At 40.9% G+C, this 18,852-nt stretch overlaps 1 long non-coding RNA gene across 3 annotated transcripts in view; it reads left to right on the top strand.

Annotated features, from left to right (window-relative positions):
- Nucleotides 1–18,852, top strand: part of LOC139032134 (uncharacterized) — a 162,006-nt gene that overhangs the window by 12,380 nt on the left and 130,774 nt on the right. For 2 of the 3 annotated variants that reach the window (XR_011484660.1, XR_011484659.1), the window contains exon 2: nt 1,512–1,620. This is a non-coding gene — a long non-coding RNA (uncharacterized lncRNA). Of the gene's footprint in view, nt 1–1,511; nt 1,621–17,841; nt 17,979–18,852 lie in introns of those variants that run through there. The other variant, XR_011484658.1, reaches the window with a different exon arrangement.

The raw sequence follows: 18,852 nt of genomic DNA, 5'->3' as shown, positions 1-18,852 counted from the left end.
GTGCAATTCTGTAGTCGCTTATTGCAAAACTATAGAACATAATGGGCAGGTTGGAGAAAAGCAGAATTGTGAATTGAGAAAATTATTTACTATAATTAGATTGGTCTGTGGGCAGGATAAAATTTATGAAGAAGGCTAACCTTTGCCTGCTAAGACAAGGGTAACGCAATCTCATGTGTGGAATAAAACGAATTATCATCAGGAAGAACTTTTTTTTTCTCTCTCTCTTTGCTTGTTGTTGCCCTGGGTATTATAAAAATTTCTATCTGACCATCTATCTTAATTTTTTTTCCTTGCAACAACCTAAATAGTTTAGGAACTGTTGTCAGAGAAGTTTAAGAAAACACAAATAGAAATAAGGCAGTAGAAGAATTGGATTCTAGCTTGGTACTGAAAGCTCATCATTTATGAGCATGTCTGTTCTTTTAAAGAAAATGTATTTAAGACTGAGTTGAAGGGTGATTTCTGGGTATTTAGCAGATATAAAAAAGCCAACCGACCATAGAACAAAACAAAACACCAATCCCCAAATGAAAAACACTACCAACTCATCATGACATGCAATTAAAAGATGGGGCCAATGTTGGCCTTCACAGCACTAGACCCCTCACCCACATGTTTCACCGACTTTCTTTCTGCATGTGTGACCTACTCATCTTTTCTTTCCTGCCTACTGCCCGATCTTCCTGTTCAGCTCAGGACAACGTCTCACTCAGCATCCTTCATGGTAGCTTCCTAATGTTTGTGCAGGGAATACAGAAGATATTCTAACAAACAACTGTGTACTTCCCACCCCAAATAAGTGCTAATGTTGGTTCTAAAGCAAATGTAACCAACAGTTTGTTTACATTTACTTCCACCTCATAAACTTTCATGGATCATGATGATCAATCCAGGCGTGAATATATGAAAGATGAGAGGTCTGGATCTAATAATATGCGTATTTCAATCCAAAATTGAAAGCAGAAATACTGGTTTGGCACAGTGAAGCTTCACTTGTTCAGATTATTTTTAGGAAGGACCGAATTAGGGAAAACTCAAATTATACCACATTGTGTAAAGAAGTGTGGATGTGAAGCTTAAGAAGTTATAGAAATGTATAACTTGAAGAAAGTTAGCAGAAATTTTCCTAATAAAGTTGTTTTTACAAAGACAAAAAAGAATAATTTTTGATGTGCACACTTATTGTTTTTAGGTAAATGGAGTCAGAAGTATTCAGAATGTGTTACTTTGAAACAGCGAGCCTTTAGTAAATATTTATTGAATGAATGTATACTATTTGCTCTTCCCTGGTAGCTCAGATAGTAAAGCATCTGCCTGCAGTGAGGGAAACCTGGGTTCGATCCCTGGGTTGGGAACATCCCCTGGAGAAGGAACTGGCAACCTACTCCAGTATTCTTGACTGGAAAATCCCATGGATGGAGGAGCCTGGTGGGCTACAGTCAACGGGGTCGCAAAGAGTTGAACTGAGTGACTAACAGCTTCACTTTCACTTTCATATTATTTGCTAGGCACTGCACCAGGTCCTGGAAACGTAAAATAAGGAAGATCTGAGTTCTTTATAAATCAGATTTTGTCTAAGAAAAGAGACATGTGGACAAGCAGTTACAATGCAACCTGGTAAGTAAAACTATTATAAATGCAAAAAGGTTGCATTTTTAAAAAGTACAATGAGTTTTCTTAAACATTTTTCATAAAACTTTATGCTTACACAATTCATTTGCATTATAAGTCTTTTGTGTCAGATAATGTCCTGCCAAATTTATTATATATTTCAAATGAATAGAATTCAAATTAAAGATGGTTTATTATAGAATAAGAAAGAATGTGTTTGTCCATCTTATATTTAAAATGCAACAACTCAGTGTTTTTAAGTGTATTTTCAGTATTGTGCAACATCACTTTTTTTTAGAACATTTCTACGCCCCATAAGAAACCCTGTACTCAGTAGCAATCATTTCCCATAAGCACCCACAATCTCCCTATCCTTCAGTTCAGTTCAGTTTGGTCGCTCAGTTGTGTCTGACTCTTTGCGACCCCATGAATTGCAGCACACCAGGCCTCCCTGTCCATCACCAACTCCTGGAGTTTACTCAAACTCATGTCCATTGAGTTGGTGAATCTCATCCAGCCATCTCATCCTCTGTCGTCCCCTTCTCCTCCTGCCCCCAATCCCTCCCAGCATCAGGGTCTTTTCCAATGAGTCAACTCTTCGATCCTTAGGCAACCATTAATCTACTTTTTATCGCCATAGATTTGCCTATTCTGAATATTTCACATGCATGTAATCATAAATTTTGTGACAATTTTCTTCCACTTAGCATAATGTTTTCAAAGTTCATCTACGTTGTAGCATGTGTCAGTACTTCATTCCTTTTTATGGAGGAATCATATTCTATGGTATGACTATAACACATTTTACTTATCCATTCATCAGCTGTTGGACATTTGTGTTGTTTCCACTTTTTGTCTATCTTGAATAATGCTGCTTTGAACATTTACATACAAGTTTTGTGTGGACATAACATTTATTTTCACTTCTCTAGGGTGTATACCCAGGAGTGAAATTACTGGGGTAAATGGCAACTTTGTGTTTAACCTCTGGATTAACAGATACTGCTAGACTGTTCTTCAAAGCGGTATTTCTGAAAAACATATAACTGTACCATTTCATATTTCTATCGCCGTGTATGAGGGTTCTACTTTCTCCACATCCTTGACAGCACTTATTTTTATTTATCATTTTGGTTCTAACCATCTCAGTGGGCATGAAGTAGTATTTTATTGTAGTCTTGATTTGTACCTCCCTGATGGTTTGAGTACCTTTTCGTGTGTTTATTGGCTACTTGTATATCTTCTTTGGAGAAATGTCTATTCAAATTCTGTGCCCATTTTAAATTGTCTTTTAATGCTGTTCTCACAGCATTGAAACATGTATATTATCTAGGGTGAAACAGATCACCAGCCCAGGTTGGGTGCATGAGACAAGTGCTCGGGCCTGGTGCACTGGGAAGACCCAGAGGAATAGGATGGAGAGGGAGGTGGGAGGGGGGACCGGGATGGGGAATACATGTAAATCCATGGCTAATTCATTTCAATGTATGACAAAAACTACTGTAATGATGTAAAGTAATTAGCCTCCAACTAATAAAAATAAATGGAAAAAAAAAATAAATTGTCTTTTAGTTATTGAATTGCATGTGTTCTTTTTATATTCTAGATACAGGTCTCTTAGCAACTATATGTTTGCAACTATTTTCTCTTATTCTGCCAGCTATCTTTTCACTTTCTTGATGATGTCCTTTGCAGCACAAATTTAAAAAATTTTGACAAAGTCCAGTTTATTTACTTTTTATTCTGTTACTTTTGCTTCTAGTGATTGTATGTAAGAAACCACCACCAAATCTAATATCATGATTGATTCCTATATTTTCTAGTTTTAGAGTTTTATGATTTTAGATCTTACATTTAGACTTTTACTTCACTTTGAGTTAATTTTTATATATGGTGTGAGGTAGAGGTCTCATTTTATTCTTTTGCGTGCTTATTTATTTGTCCTAGTATTATTTTTGAAAAAGACTATTTTTCCTTATTAATGATCATCTTGGCACTCTTATTGAAATCAGTTGATCAAGATATGGGAGTTTATTTCTGGACTCTCATGATTTATTCCATTGATCTACTGATCTATCCCTACACCAACATCACACTGGCTTATTTACTGTAGCCTTGTCATGAGCTTTGAAATCAGGAAGTGTGAGTCCTTCTACTCATTTTTCTTTTCAAGATTGTTTTGACTACTCTGAATCTCTTGAATTTTCATAAAATTTTAGAATCAGCTTGCCAGTTTCTGCAAATAAACCAACCACAATTTTGAAATACCACATTAAATTTTTAAAAATTTATTATTTAAAAAATAACTCTAAAGAGGTACTAGTTTCAAGGCCAACTTTAAATATATGATAAATACTAATAAAAAAAAATAACTCTAAATGCCTAAGGAAACATTTAGAAATACCCTGCAATTTTATAGCTCAGAAAACTCCCTTTGATCCATTAATACACTTTGGTAATGTGGACACGTATGTGAACAGAAGCGTTTCCCTCTGATTAGACACACATCCTGGAAAAGTCAGAGGGCTTCTCCAAACCTATTTATTAATCTATTAGAAAGTGAGATAAATTGGATTAAACTAAATTTAGAGCTAGGCACAATTAGAGGAGTAAGGCAAGCCACAAAGTGAGAGAAGAATTTGCAAAGCATCTGACAAAGAATTTGTATTCAGGAAAATAAAGAAGACCTAATAAATCAATAAGAAAAAGGCAGATCTCCCAGTAGAAAAGACTCGAGCAAGAACTTCACAAAACAGGAGATACAATTTAAAGGGGGCCCATTTATAAGCAGAAAAGTGCCCCCCCCCCCCGAGATATATTCACTTTCTAATCCTTGGAATCTGTGAATATCATTTTATATGGCAAAAGTTATCTGGGTAAGCCCTATATGAAATTATCAGTATATGTGTTCTTATGAGAGAGACAGAGGGAGTTTTAACACAGACAAATACAGAAAAATCATACAGAGATGGGAGGTGAGAGTAATGTAGCTACAATTCAGGGAGTGCCACCAGATACTGGAAGAATCAAGGACTAGATTTTCCCTGAAAACTTCAGAGGGAGTATAGCCCTGCTGATACCTTCATCTCAGCCTTCTGGCCTCTTGAATAATAACTGAATACGTTTATGTTATTTTTAGCCACCACATGTATGCTAATTTGTTACAACAGCCATAGCAGACTAATAAACTGTCTTTATCAGTTATCTAGGATAAGCAAATTAAAAGCACAGTGTGATACCTCTATCCACCTCCAGAAAACTAAAATGAAAAAGACAGATAATTTTAAGTGTTAGTGAGGACGTGGAACCACTTAAACACCCACATGTTGCTGGTGAAGGGTACATTACAACCACTAGGCTAAATAGTTTAGAAGTATCTTCCAAAGTTCAGTAGATGATTCACCATTTCACTTATATGTGAAAATGCACACTTTCACCCAAAATCATGAATGTGAATGTTCAGAATAACACTGTTATAATAGCTCCAACTTGGAAACAACTCAACTATCCATGAACAGTAGGATAGATAGTTATATGAATCCATAATACATACTGTGGGATACTGTACAATAATGAGAATGAATAACAGTAACATACAGTAACACAGATTAACCTCACAAATACAGTGTTGACAAAAGAAGCCAGGCACAGAAAAGGACATATGTATACTGTATGATTCTGTATTTATAACATTTCAGAAACAGATAAAACTAGTTCATAGTGTTAGAAATCAGGATAGTAAATACCCTTTAAAATGGGTAATAACTGGAGGGGCATAAAAAGTTGACTTTACTAAAAGGAGTTGAAATTTATAAGATCTGTCAGTTCATAGGATGTCTTATCCATTGATCCATTTATTTAAAAATATTTATTTAATAAGCATTTATATTTATTGAGCTTCTGTTGTTTGCCAGGAACTCCTCTAATGCTAGGATTATAGCGGGATGCATGACAATGTTTCTGTTCTCAAGCAGTTGACATTCCAGTAGTTTCCTGTCTAAATACTAGAGTACAGTGTTTCTGTGTTGACTCCCATATCCCACATGAAGCTCACAACTTTAGGTAGTTCTTTCTCACATTGCTCTGGATTTGGCCACGTGAACTGCTTTAGTCATAAGACGTTAGCAGGATGCAAGCACGCACTTTGAAAAGTGATTGCTCACTGGGGCTTTAGCTCTTGGAATGCTGTTTCTGGAAGCCAGCTGCTATGTCGTTAGAAGCTTGGTACTCCATGACTAAACATTGAAAGGCCTCACACAGGAAGTGCATGGAGGATGAGAGCCCATCTTCGATATTTCAGCCCCAGCCAAGCTCCCGGCTCAACAAAACTACATAAGTGACCTCAGCTATGTCATGTCAGGCGGAAAAACCATTCATCCTGTGCCTGGTCATCACGGACTTGTGAGAAATAATGAATTGTAGGGTTTTGTTTTTTTAAGTCTTGGGAGTGGTTTGTTACACAGTATTTAATAATAAAAACATAAAAAAATGGGTGAGTAAATAAGAAATACAATTGTACAGTGTGATTTGAACTATAAAAAAATAAACAAGGTAATGCTACAAAGAGTGAGGGGAAATTCAGAGAGACTGGTGTGAGTACATTTTTAAGCCTTTAAAGTCATATGTATTTGTGAGGAATTACTAGGGTGTTCTATACAGAAACTGAGGAATCAACTGTTTCTAGTTAGGAGTGTCAGATACTGTGTGGGATCAACAATAGAGGAAAAACAATGGGATTCATCAGAGCTGGATTGGAGTTAAGATTCTGCTTTTGACCTTGGGCAGAGCACTGGTTCCTTGTGAGTTTCAGTTTCTTCATCTCTTATATTGGGATAATAACGCTCATCTTGTCAAAATTCCAGGATAACTGGGAAGGTTATACTTGATAATGCTTGCAAAAGGACTCCAATGTTTTAAAACATTATTTAAGTGAAAGCATTTCTAGGAAAAAAAGACATTTTGATCATCCACTTACATTCTGAAGTCTCTGCTCTGTCCGCAAGATGATACATTCAAAGTCAATGAAATAAATTTTATGCGCCAAACCCACAGTCTGTCGGTACACTCTACTGGCATGGTCTTTGTTATACATTAGCCTTTTTTATTTATTCAACATCCACTGGGACCAAGGCTCTGCAGTTTTGAATAATCCACGAAGTTGTCACTAAAAGCTGATATTCTCTATGTTGATAATGAAGAAAAACACCAATGAACAGCCTTATTAGTGTAAAAAGTCACACACTCCAAAGCCTCTATCCCATTAGGAAAAAAATCAACATATGTCACGTCACATTAATAAATACTGCATGTGCAAAGTGTGCCTTATATTAACAGTAAATTCCCCCATGGAAAATTGATTTGCTTTTAAATTTTAATTGACTTCTTTTCTCTTCTATGGACCCTAGTTAGTTTCCCCCCTCCTCTCCTTTTCTTTCACAAATAATGTAAGTTCGCATGAAAAATACATCATTATCTAAATCCAACGGCAAAAAAGAGAAACAAAATGCAGAAAAAAAGAGGTAAGGAGAAATAAAAGAGGAAAAATAACAAATTGGTCATTAAAAGCGAAAAGATGCATGAGATAAAAGAGAAGGAGGCAAGACGAACATCTACTATATTGGGCTTCGGTGCAGATGTAAGTATAAAATGCTCCACAAGTCCTGTAATTGAGAAAATCTATCAAATGTCCTGACAGCTGCTCGGGCATTTCCAGAAGCGATAAAACTTGAATTTATTTCACTCCTAGAAAAGGGGCAGTATCACCTTCTGGCGGCTTTAATGAAATGCCATAAAATTCGAGGAAAAACTGTGTTGTAAAGTCATAAAAAGGTAGTCGGAAGTGGATTGTTGGAAATGGGGCGGGAGGGCTCGCCGAGTCTGAAGGGTCACCGAAGGGGACCAGAGGGCTGTTGGCTCGGCCCGTGGTCACCAGCCAGGCGACCCTGACCCCTGCAGCCCCGCCTCCGGGGCCAGGGGGCGGAGTGCCAAGAGGAGGACGCAGTTCCCGCGCTGCTCCACCCGCTCACCCACTCTCGGAACTTGGCTTCATGGTCTTTGACTTTTCACCTCTGACCCCAGGACCAGGTGTCACTGCTGAAAAGGTGACACCTACTCCATTTGTATTTTGTGAGGGTGACCACAGGAGTACTCTCACCTGCATTCCTCCAGATGGAAATATTACAGTACGTTGGAGTGGATGCTCCCCAGCCATAATGTCAGGCATCCTAGCTGCAGACCTGGAGAGCAGGCTACTAGCTCCCGGGGCAGGATTTAGAGCAAAGGTAATTAGACACACATTCTGCTTTAGAATCTGGTTATTCAAGGCTCACCCAGCCTTCTTCCAGTTCTTTCTGGCCTTGGTTTACTGTCAACGTAGATATTGTTATCTACTTTTCCTCTTAGATGATGAGTGACTCGGAGGGTAAGAATTATCTCCAAGTTCCTATTTGCACCCCTTCAGCATCTTGCCTCACATTGTGCACGTAGTATAAGCTCACTGCGGCTTCCCTTGTGACTCAGGGGTAAAGAATTCACAGTGCAATGCAGGAGACCCAGGAGGCATGGGCTCCATCCATGGGTTGGGAAGATCTGCTGGAGGAGGGCATGGCAACTCACTCCAGTATTCTTGCCTGGTGAATCCCGTGGCCAGAGGAGCCTGGTGGGCTACAGTCCCTAGGGTTGCGAAGAGTTGGACACGACCAAGGTGACGGCGCTCACATGCAGGCATGAGCTCATGAGATGATTCCAAAGGGGTAGAATTTTTCAAAGTCTCAGATTGTCAGGTAATGTCTTTTGTTATTCAGTCAATTCTGTGGTTGAATAACTATCCTTGCTATTTTCTATAGGTGTATGAGCTAAATTCATTTATTGAAGATTATTGTACAAGGAGCAGTTACATAGTATTTTACTTTATATTTTGATATTTTAATAAAGTCACATTAGATCCATATAAGAATTCTATTTCAAAAATAAATAGAGGCCCTGAGTCTTACAGTGAATTTCTTTGGTCCACCAAACTCTGTGCGAAGATTCTGAAGTTAAACTGTAAACATGGAGAAAAAAAGGCCTAAAATGAAGGGTTGATATGTGAAGTTCAAGACATGCCTATGAAATAATGTTATTCAAAAAAGAGAAGGTGAAGAGAATGTTATTCTAACTGGCAGCAACTCGAAGAAAAATTTTACCAGAGATATTTTGAGGCCATCCTAAAAAAAAAATACCCCAAACAAAACTTAAATAAATAAATAAAATAAATGATGATTTTGGGACAGTGCAAGGAAGTGAGAGAATCAACAAGGTTAATGAAGACAAAGAAAATAAAAATGGATTGTGAAGTCTGAAAGTGGGAATGGGTTGTTTTTCTTTAGGGAACTGATGACCTCATGCCCTTGGCCTAAAGGGGAATTTCCACAGTATAGGTCCGACCCAAACCACAGGTTGAAGGAATATCAGTAAGAATGTCACTCTTTGGAAAATCTTGTGAGCACGGTTATTGAGTTATGACTGTCACTTGAGCAGTCTTCAGTGGAATAGGTTATAAATTTCCCCAAGGCAAGAGCAAGGGCTTGGAAGCCAACAAAGTTTAGTGATCCTCCTTTCATTTTTCTATGCTCAAGTCCTTTGTCAGCTTCAGAACCGGGAAGGCAGCTATTAAATTAGAGATGAAATAATGCCAGACTCCAGATGTGGCTGCCTCACACTCCTGTCTGCAGCCAGATGTGCCCACACCATCACATTCATCATGATTAGAGTGAAGGTGGCGGGAAAGCAGCATATGACGCACCCAAATGATTCCCAACTCAGGAGACGCCTCCAAGCAATTGGAGAGGCTTTTCTAAGGTCCAGTAAAAAGAGGCATACATTTTCTTTTTAAGGCTAATTGACCCCAGCTCCAAGTTCCAATGATCTCCACTGGGCCATTTACAAGTGGCTCAGACAGTAAAAAATCTGCCTGCAATGCGGGAGACCTGGGTTTGATCCCTGGGTTGGGAAGATTCCCTGGAGGAGGAAATAGCAACCCACTCCAGTATTCTGGTCTGGAGAATCCCCGTGGACAGAGGAGCTTGGCAGGCTACAGTTCCTGGGGTCGCAAAGAGTTGGACACAGCTGAGCGACAAAACATTGCACGGCCACATTTAAGCCACCACCTCTGGTCTCAGAACTATCCTGCCTTGGTACAGATCTATCCTTGCTTAATCGCTTTCTATTTTGGGATAAAGCCTTCCACTTTCCTTTCATTCCCCTTCGCCCACTTTTGATTGGTGAAAAGCTTACGTCAGCACTAAATGGTGTGGGAAGAACCCTGAGGGCGACAGGGAAGGAGCTTGGATCTCCAGGAGATTTGAGAGGACACTGAAGCTCCTGGTGGTGGCGGCGGGGGTGGACAGGCCAGAATGAAAAGTCCTCCCAGGGCCTAAGGGCACTTGGGCACAGTTATCCTGGTCTAGGCATGAGCTGGTCTCCAGGGTGATACGAAGAGTTCGCAGATTATCGCTGTCCCTCGGATGAGAATCTCTAAATCACGTGTCTTTCACAAGTGGGGATGAAGCGGGGGAAACTGCAGGGTGTGAGCGCCTGGAAGTCACTGTTCAGACCTGTGTGGAAATGAGCGTGTGCTCTGTCATTTCCTCCAAGGCCCGCGGCCCACACAACGGTAACAGGTCCTGTCGGGTGTGAGGTGAGCCACTGTCGGAACACAACTTGGAAGGAGCAAGCTGTGTCTCGTGTGTCGTTTAAGAAGCATGTTTATCAGGAATGATTTTACTTAGAGCCGTGAACTCTCCTCTGAGAACTCTTTGCTCAAAGAGAGGCGTCTCTGCTGAATAAAACAGTAGTAACTACCTGGATTGATTGGTTGTTTCTCACAGGAGCTAAAACAAAATGGACAATGGCAATAAAAATGGTCGCAAGCAGGTTCTAGGCATTGTGCGCCGACCAGGCAGGATGCGTCTGTGCGCATGCTCAGTCGCTTCATCGTGTCTGACTCCTCGTAACTCTGTGGACTGTAGCCCGCCAGGCCCCTCTGTCCCTGGGATTCTCCAGGCAAGAATACTGGAGTGGGTTGCCATGCCCTCCTCCAGGGGATCTTCCTGACTGAGGGATCGAACCCGCACCTCCTGTGTCTCCGGCACTGCAGGGTTCTTTACTAATGCTGAGCCTCCAGGGAAGCCCCCAACACAGCACAATAGATCACTTCTAAAAATTCCCAGACAACATGGTGCTTTTCATTAGGCAGGGATATTAGGATTCTTCGAAGAAAATCTTTGAGATATTCTAACATTTCTAATTGGCATTCCACTACTGATGGAAAAGCATGCATTATTCTCTGAAATGTTTCCTAATAATATTCTCCATCTTGACAAAGTGGAATAATTTCAATCTTTTCTCATTCCTTCTACAAGCAGAGAGAGAGAGAGAGAGAGGGGAGGGAGAATGGCAGTAGAAATCATGAACAATTTTAGTTCATTCGGAAGTTGAAGAGACTTATTTTTCAAATGTATTCTTTCAAATCCAGATTCCTATAACAGATGCTCTCAGCTCCCAGGATCCTTCCATCTGTAATTCAATTTCCTTCCAAACGTGATGCTGACATCTGTTGCAATGCAGATACACACTCAAGTACCTGCAATTTCTCTGTCAAGCTCAGTGTCATGTTAAAGAACTGTGAACTTTGCAGATCTGGGGAGCAGACACTGGAATCCTCAGGGCTGCAGGCAGAAAGAAATGTAATGTCTCTTTCATGATTCTGATGTCTCAGCATCTTTTCCTTTCTGACACGGGCTTTTGTTAAAGATTTTTCAGGGAACATAAAGTGTTTATTTAATAGTGCAATTAATTGTTTCAGCTTCACTTCTGGAGCCACCTGAAATCAGCACATGCTAAGATTTAGCGGGGAGGCAGAGATTGCGTCTTCAGATTCTTCCTGACAGAGTGAATTAGATAAATTACCACCCAATTCTCTAAAGTATTTTAAAAACAAAGACAAAGCACCGCATGTTGCATTTAAAGATGCTGATCTTTGCCCTGTTTCTTTTCTACCCCCTCCCCCAGTGCCTTTCTATAAAGCAAGCCCATTTGAGGCATGGATTGAATTCAATCATTCCATCATTAATTAATTCATTAAATAAACATTTATCAAGTCTGTATTCTGTGACTGGTATTATGCTAGGTGCTGGGGAAAGAAATGATGTAGGATCCATCAGGAATCCTTCAGTAGTGCTTTATTTTAGAAAAAAGTACTAAATCTTACTGAGGTTCCTGGTGATAGGTGAAATCAGAGTTTTATGCCAAAGGAAGATTTTTATATTCTGACAAGACTACAAACCTATTATTGAGTTAAATACTCTTCTGTTTTAAAAAAGCAAGAACTTGTTTTTGAGCTTCATAGGAAGGTAGAAATCTTTGCTATTTATCATCTAATTTGGAGTTGATGAGAATAGGGGAGAACAGACTGTTCCTTCTGACCCTTCCTGCCTTTCTGATACAGACAATCCACTGACTTCTGAAGGGTGACACTTGATTAGCCATGTCATTTCTTCAGGTAGCTTTGCTGGGGCTGTGTTAAAATCATGAACATTCATCCAGGTCTTTTTAAAAAGGTTTGTCACAATAATATTTAACCTGGACACCTTCTCTACCAATTACCATCTTTTCAGTTTTGTACAACACTGTCAAAAGGCTCAGCGGGCTGTGTGAATGCGGCTTGTTTTGTTCGGTAGTGACTCAAGGAGGAGTCTGGCTGTGAGAACCAGGCCAGTTGTGACTGGCAATAGGCAGAGGATAGGACTGTAGGCTGGGGTCACCAAGCTGCTTGCAGGCGGATCTGGTGTCAAGGATAGATAGGCATTTCCTTTAACTTAAGATATTATCAGTTGTTGGGCCTGGGCTGAACCTGGTCCACAGATGTGTGATATTGGGCCTCCATTGTATTATTATTTTTATTTTTTAAATTGGTTGCTCTTATGTAAAATTTGGGAGATTTTATCGTCTGTCTGAAAGTTGAAATATCTAGCAATGCAGGGTCTACACGGCTACATGACAAGCATCACTCAGCATCACTGATGTAGAGCTGAATCCCAGTTGTCCCCTTAGATGGGTCCTGCTTGTTTCCTATAGACCCAGTCCCCACCACACCATATTGTCGCATACCTAGCCTGCTTCAGTATTCGGTTACCTGCCTGGGTCCCTGATGTACATGAATTAATTAAACAAAAAGTATTTTCAGTTAATCAGAATGTTTTTATTGGATCACTTCTCTACTTTTAGATGCTTCTTAGGCAGTGTAGGAGAAGCAAATGCTGAAAAAGGTGTTAGTCACTCAGCTCTGTCCATGGGATTCTCTAGGAAAGAATACTGCTGTGGGTTGCCATTCCCTCCTCCAGGGGATCTTCCAGACCCAGGGATCGAATAGCACTGCAGGCAGATTCTTTACAATCTGACCAACCAGGGAAGCCAAAAGATATTCCTGCCCAAATGAGGAATAAAACAGTGACAAATGCAACAATCAGAGGCACGGCCTTGAATAGAACACAAATCAACACAAGAATTTGGAGAAAGGAATATTGATATACTTAGTCATTAGGCTTCTGTATTTTATTACTTATATTTTCCAGAAAAGGGAAAAAACAAAACAAAACACTTCTTCTTCATGAAAAGGAAGTTCTTAGCAAGTTTAGAATGTAGCTATTTAACACATCTAAGGGGGTAAGGCATTTGTATTCTAATCACATTTTTAAGAAAATCTTTTTGTTTATGCAGAAAAAGAACCCAATCCCAGGCAAACATGCATTACTTACACCTGAGAGAATATAAAAAGCAATGATGCTGAATAGACTATAGAGATTTAGAAGAAGAAATAACAATACCAGGTCTATTCTGCAGGTCTTCGGGAGCCTGCACAGAAAATCTAATGCTTAAAACGGATTGTAATTGTTGAGGAAGACCTGGGCAATGTTTTAAAATTCTAGGTTTAATTTAATATCGACTCTCTGGCTAGACTTGTGGTCTGGATTTGCTTTGTGAGAGGACGGCTGACATAGAAAGCAGGAAAGGTCAAGGTCTTATTGGCATTAAATAGGAAACAGTTGGCTACTTTCCCTAGGAGCAAACTCATCGTCCATTACCCCACTGCTTTGTTTATATCTGAAAACAAGAACTAGTCAGCACAGCTGGACAATTTAAAGCCACCACTGAGGGCTTGGAGATTCTAGTCTCTCACATGAGAGTGTTCACATGTATATGCATGAGATGCCATGCTTCTAGTAGTGAATGCTGATCAGTGAGGACACTAAGCAGCTAGCAGCACCAGTGAAATCCTTGTTTGAGCCTTAATAAAAGTTAACATTTATTGACCTCTTATTATGTCTCAGACGTTGTGCTAAGTGCTTTATATGTTTTATTTAATGCTTACTACAACCTGACGAAGTATGCTCAAGTAATACCTCCTTTTACAGGTTAAAAAAAAACAACAGACATAGAGAGGCTCAGGAACTTATCCAAGGTCACCAGCTAGCAAGAAGCACTGATAGGAACTGAACCGGCGCTTGATGCCTGTGTCTCTATGGTGTAACCACAGGCTACACTCTAGGTACAGGACACCTTGGCCTTTCCTGGTATGGGTAATCAGCCCTCAACCTTTCCCTCTTTGGAGGAAGCTGCATCATTTTTTTAACATCCTGGGACATCTATGGGTTTGCAAGCAGTCCCTAATAGTAAGGACAGAACTTCAGTCATTTTCTTTGATCCTTCTCCTGCACTTTCAGCCCTTGCTAGAGAAAATTACAAAATCAGGGCAAATTGGTTTCACTATGAAGTCCACAGAAACTCAGAAAGGGCCCCAGAGCTGCTGAGCCTGGCTTGCATTCACTCGCAGGGGAGCCCAGCCCATCAGCTGTTTCAGACAGGCCAGAGTCTTAAGCTGTAGCTACCGTACAACCCCTCCAGGGTTAGAGACGGGGGCAGATACCTTTGTTCTTTTTTTTTTTTCCATTTATTTTTATTAGTTGGAGGCTAATTACTTTACAACATTGCAGTGGTTTTTGTCATACATTGAAATGAATTAGCCTTGGATTTACATGTATTCCCCATCCCAGTCCCCCCTCCCACCTCCCTCTCCACCCCATCCCTCTGGGTCTTCCCAGTGCACCAGGCCCGAGCACTTGTCTCATGCATCCAACCTGGGCTGATGATCTGTTTCACCCTAGATATACATGTTTCGATGCTGTTCTCTTGAAACATCCCACCCTCGCCTTCTCCCACAGAGTCCACAAGTCTGTTCTATACATCTGAGTCTCTTTTTCTTTTTTTGCATATAGGGTTATCGTTACCATCTTTCTAAATTCCATATATATGTGTTAGTATACTGTAATGGTCTTTATCTTTCTGGCTTATTTCGCTCTGTATAATTCCACAAGAAAATGAGACCTAGGGGACACAAGCTAGCCTCCCTTGTCTTGCTAGAACACTCTGTGTGCTCACGCCATTTCTATTCTTTCCCTCTGATCTCGGCAGAAGAAAAACTCAAATCTTTCTAAGATTCACCTGCTACTGTGCTCACCAACCCCTCCCCTGGTGCTGCTTCCAAGCAGCCCTGCTTCCCTAGTTGCTCCTGGTATTTCTTGCATCTATAATCTGTCTCCTCCCCACTGCTCCTTCCAGGGCAGCCGGGAGGCAGTGGCCTGGTGACTGGAGCTCAGCCTCTGGGTCAGGCTGCCTGCCATGCGCCTATGTCTTAGGCACTGCCTCTGACGTCTGTGTGACCTTGGGCAATTTACTTCATTTTCTTATGACTACACTTCTTCTAAGCACTTTGCTCATAATAACTCATCTTAAATTTCTGAACCACCCTAAAGGCAGATGAGAAACTGAGACAGACAGAGGTTAATGAAAATTGGGAGTATAATAAGAACTTATTTCTTTAAGGGGACAACAGAGGATGAGTTGGTTGGATGGCATCACTGACTCAATGGACGTGAGTTTGAGCAAGCTCCAGGAGATGGTGAAGGACAGGAATGCCTGGCATGCAGATGTCCATGGGGTTGCAGAGTTGGACACGACTGAGCTACTGAACAATAATTTCTTTAAGAGGAAGAAACCTCTTCCTCTTAAAGTGAGTAGTACCAGAGGGTCTAGGTAGAACAGGAGCATCATGCCCACAGGCTTTGGGATCTTACTGCATGTGTCCATACTCAGTTTCTCAGTCACATCCAATTCTGTGCGGCTCCATGGACTGAAGCCTGCCAGGTTCCTCCGTTCATGGAATTTTCCAGGTAACAATACTGGAATGGGTTGCCATTTCCTTCTCCACTGGGATCATACTGCTGCTGCTGCTGCTAAGTAGCTTCAGTCGTGTTGGACTCTGTGTGACCCCATAGACCGCAGCCCACCAGGGTCCCCCGTCCCTGGGATTCTCCAGGCAAGAATACTGGAGTGGGTTGCCATTTCCTTCTCCAATGCATGAAAGTGAAAAGTGAAAGTGAAGTCGCTCAGTCGTGTCCGACTCCCAGTGACCCCATGGACTGCAGCCTACCAGGCTCCTCAGTCCATGGGATTTTCCACACAAGAGTACTGGAGTGGGTTGCCATTGCCTTCTCCGGGATCATACTAGCTGTGTTCAAATCCCAGTGTTGCTTCTTTTTCTCTGTGTGGCTTTTGGCAAGTTCATTAACCTCTCTGTGTCTCAATTTCTCATCTCCATATAGAGTTGTTGAGAAGTTTAAGAAAAGTTTTTATAAGCCAAGTGCTTAGAAGAGTGCTGGTTATGATTAAGCATTTGGGTAAATGTTACTTCTTCTTATTAGAATTGGCACTTGCAGACCTCTCATGTCCTGGATCAGTAGATCAAGTAAATACACAGAATTACAGGGATCTTAACATCACATTCAGAGGCAAAGGAAGCATGTGTTATCACCAAGAGGCTCTGTTTAATAGAAAAGGAAGTATGAGGCTACCGTAATGTTCAGTTCAGAACAATAAGGGGCTGGAACCTAGCCTCGTTCCTGAAGTGATGGCCTGGGAATCTTGATGAAGTCCAGAATTCCTTTTAGGTAGGTTTAAAGTCTTCCTGCCATACCAACCTCACTGGTTCTGATGTTGCTTTAATTAGGACAGTCTGCCTCTTGAAGGAAGTTGGGAGCATAAGCACTGCACATGGCAAAGCTTAAAGGGATTTTGGGATCCTGGTCCAGCTTTCAGTTTCTACAAGCTAGGAGAGTGTGCTGTGATGCTCACAGACTGACCTTACCATTTGGAAAACAGTGGGCTTCTAGACCCAGGGAGCCCCTCTTCCAGATGGTGAGAGGCGGACTTCAGAGAGACATGTGCTGACTATTGACTCATTTTGTGCATTTCCTGTGTGGTTCTTGCCTCTTCCATCTAAGTTACTGACTCAGCTTAACCCTGCTTAGCTTTCAAGACCTTTCAGGGAAATCAGAGAATGAGATGCAGTCACTGCAAGTTGTCACACATGATTAAGGAGCTGGAGGGAGTGATTTATGTGGAAAGATTAAAATCCCTAAATATGGATGGCAGTACTGCCCTGACTGAGTGGGGCTCTAGGTATTTGCAAACTCCCCCCGGGAAGGCTGCAGACTTCAGTGGAGGTAGGACTGCTTCAAAGGAGTTGAAGGGCGATACAGATAGCAGGAATGTGATGATATGAAAACAGGATACTACTTCCTGATGAAGCTGAAAAGACTTGATTCAGACAGGAAATTCTTCTGTGGCTTTTATTTTATCAGGCAACTGGCTGTCTCTGGAATTTTCTACATGAACTTCAAGCTCTGTGCTATCAGACAGCTCTCAGTAGCTCTTACTTCATCCTCTGCAGGGTCCCTATTCTTGGGGTGCCTTTGCTTTCTCCCACTGTCCTTCCACTAAGGCTCCTCCCCCTAGAGTCTCTCCTGCAGCTTTGCTGCTCCCCACCTCCCCAGCACCCCTCATCCACACTCCCAGTCAACTGGAAATTCCTGGTGTTCTGACTTTAAGTTAGGACTATGATGCTAGAGTTAATTGGATAAACTACTTCCTGTTGAACTTAAGCCAGATAATTAATTGTCTGGTTTTCCCAGATAACACTGACCAAGCCCCTAGCGAGTGTGAGGCTTTTCAACACTTTTGGTGTGTGGGCGAGTGTTATGCGTCTGTGTGTGTGTGTGTGTGTGTGTGCCTCTGTGTGTGTATAAAGAGGGGAGGAAAGGGCAGGGTGCTTTTTAGCAGTCTGTACATGATCCTGTGCAAACCAGACAACTCTCAAAAGGGCTAAGCACGGATATGCTTATTGACCAATCAGAGTGATCAAGGAGGACTTTTTAAGGAAGTGATGCTGAAGTCAAAGATTGAATGAAGGCTGAGTCTGAGTTATCAAGGTAAGGGAGGTAGGTGAGAAGGGGGATATATATTAAGTTTCTGAGGACAGTCTTATTTTTCAGTCCTCTGCTCCATGCAATGATTTGAACAATTTGGTTACTGTACCATTAACTGCAATAAACTAATTTAAAGAAATGGTGCCCTAGCTGCACAGATTTTCTTTTTCTACAGAGTAAGTCAAAGACAATCTATCCATGCTTCTTTCCTACCCTAATGGCGGTCCTCTGGCCTAACAAGCCCTTAGCAGTCTTCACCTGACCTTTCTCTAATGTTCTTTATGCTCTGTCCTTGCAGCTCCCAGATCACACTGTTCTTTTTGGACCTCTGTACCCTTGAGAAGTCTTTTTTTTTTCTTTCCTCTGAGTTATTTCCTTACTGTTTGGATTTGTCTGCCAAGCTCTTGACTTTTTTGCCAAAAGCCAACTTAAAAATCATCTCCTCTAGGAAGCCCTCCATGATTAAGGACATCTTCCACTATAGCATTCTAGTGTCTTACGCGTCTCCATATTTGGCACATATATCGGTATCATGTTTCTTTGAATATGTTACCCCTCTGGCCTATCATTAGTGCCTACCATAGTGTTGGGCATAGGGTAAGTACCTAGTAAATATCTCTTGAATAAACAAATAAACAGTGGCATACCTTTCTATATTCCATAACTGTAGTGTGCATATATAACCATTCACCCAGTAGCAATAAACAGGAGCTCAGATAGTGAACATTTGGACTTTCTATTTTGTTGGGTAATTGAAAAAAGGTACATAGTCAGTCCATGAAGTATAATTCTGTATTTTAGTGGGTAAATTGCAGATGTCTCTCTTTAAAAATAATTTCCTTAAATGTGATAAAGTTTATTTTTTGGTTCGTATTTG

This window comes from Odocoileus virginianus, chromosome 30 (assembly GCF_023699985.2).
Source record: "Odocoileus virginianus isolate 20LAN1187 ecotype Illinois chromosome 30, Ovbor_1.2, whole genome shotgun sequence".
NCBI lineage: Eukaryota > Metazoa > Chordata > Mammalia > Artiodactyla > Cervidae > Odocoileus > Odocoileus virginianus.
Note: the sequence above shows the minus strand (reverse complement) of the source record. Positions and strands in the feature narration are given on the sequence as shown.